Genomic DNA, 1893 nt, shown 5'->3' with positions numbered 1-1893 from the left:
TCTGACACAGCTTTTCTCCTTCACCGCTTCTAGAGCTTTAGCAGTGGTTCCTCTGGCCAAAAGAGTGCCTGGCTGCCTACAAGAGCTGTCACTCGCACCTCCACAGTTTCGTTCTCCTTCCTCAGCACTTCTCAGGAAGGAAAAAGACTCACAGGCTGAACCTCAGGGGATCCAGAAACAAGTCAGAGGCGATCATGGAACCATTGGGAATGTGTTTTCAAGCCTGGGGATGCATTTTCAAGCTTGGGAACGTGTGTAGAGCCAGGTGTGATGGCCTGGGGGAAACACAGCACCCTTGCTTCTCTCTCTGCTTCCTGCATCTCTCACTCCTTTGCTGCTGAGCCCTCTGTGCCTTGCAGAGCAGCACTCACTCATCACAGTGCTTCACTTCTCCCTGTTCCCACAGAGCCCCACAGCTCTGACTGGAGGCGGCCCAGAGACCCAGCAGAGCCAAACCCTGAAGGTGAGGAGGGCAGACCCTGGCAGGGCTGTGCTGGGTGGCTACATGGGTGTGTGGCTTCTGGCTCGGGCTGCCAGCACCACACGGCTGAGTCTGGGACACCCGGGCCGGGAATGGGTTTCCAGACATTTGCAAGGATCTCTGTCAGAGGCGAAAGTGCTGCTCTGCTGGAGCTGTGTTTGCTTTCACAGCAATATGAGAGCGTGATTAGTAAAACAAGCCACAGGCTGAAACAGTGAATTCAAATATCATCACGTATACCCTTGTGCTGTACATTTCTTCTACAGAAAATGTCATTTTAACACAACGATTCTGGGAGCGTGAACAACATAGATCCCAGACTATCATAATACACATAGTATGTGCAGCAGTACTTATACAGAGTCCTGAGTTTGGTGGGCAAATAAGCGTGTGTCTTTAAACGAATTCAATCCACCGAAACACCGCTGCCCCGGATCTGGTGCCGTTCACTCCGATCCCAGCACACTTTACACAACAATAAATTAACCGAGGAAAGCGCCGTGCCAGCCCCAGGCACCCACAGGGCACCGCGCTGGCCCCGGAGCAGCTCTGCCGAGCGCCATCTTGTGGCCGCACGCCCTGTAGTGGCAGCCCGCGGTGCCTGCCGGGAGCGGCCGCCATGTCGCGCAATGTGGGGTGCGGGGCGGGCCGGGTGGTGTTTGCTGCCGCCTCGTCCCGCTTGGGGCGGCTGGGCACTAACTGTGTACACGGGTTTGTCCTGCCCTAATCGCACTGGAACAGCGATGAGACACTTTAGACGTGTTACATGTTTACCCGCTTTCCACATTCCCAGTATCTGGTGTCCCAGGTCCCTCTGCACGGTGGATGTGCAGTGCCTTGTGCCACATGCTCACCTGGTAACGCTGACCCCCAGGATATTTAATCTTTGTTTTCATAATGTCTTCCTCCTCACTGGTACCTGAATCTCTTATTCATCTCAAGTGTTTTTATTACAGGTTTGCTGTTTAAGTTCTGTGTCATGTGATCCAGCAAACCCAGCTAACTTAATGTCAGCAGGAAAACACCTGGAGGAGTTATTATACATCACCCAGTAACTCTGAAGGATATTAATGGAGAAAACAGCAAAAGACTTGAGTTCTTTTCCATAGGGTACGAAGAGCACAGAAGTGAAATTTTCAAAGAGTTGTAAACACCAGAGCAAAATCAATAGAGATATTAAACAAGTGTGTTGGTTTTGTCACATCTCGCATGCAAAATGTGTAAGTATACAGCAAGGCCCTTGCTAACCAGTAGTAAGCATTCTCAGAGCACTGTGTGGCCTTGAGGAAATGAACTGCTTTATCTCTAGATCTCAAAGGGCTGTGGTGTCCCACTCTCTCCCCGCCTGATGGGGATTATTTCCTGATGTTTCTCTTGGGGGCAATGAGGAAGAAGTTGTGATCCCACAGCTC

At 51.3% G+C, this 1893-nt stretch overlaps 1 long non-coding RNA gene across 1 annotated transcript; it reads left to right on the top strand.

Moving 5' to 3' along the window:
• Nucleotides 1–534: 534 nt before the first annotated feature.
• LOC107311603 lies at nt 535–1665 on the top strand. Its single transcript, XR_001554161.2, has 2 exons — nt 535–1338; nt 1438–1665. It is a non-coding gene; the product is annotated as an uncharacterized LOC107311603 (long non-coding RNA).
• Nucleotides 1666–1893: the final 228 nt, after the last annotated feature.

This window comes from Coturnix japonica, chromosome 3 (assembly GCF_001577835.2).
Source record: "Coturnix japonica isolate 7356 chromosome 3, Coturnix japonica 2.1, whole genome shotgun sequence".
NCBI classification, from domain to species: Eukaryota; Metazoa; Chordata; class Aves; order Galliformes; family Phasianidae; genus Coturnix; species Coturnix japonica.
The sequence above is the reverse complement of the archived record's forward strand: the minus strand, read 5'-3'. Positions and strand labels throughout refer to the sequence as shown.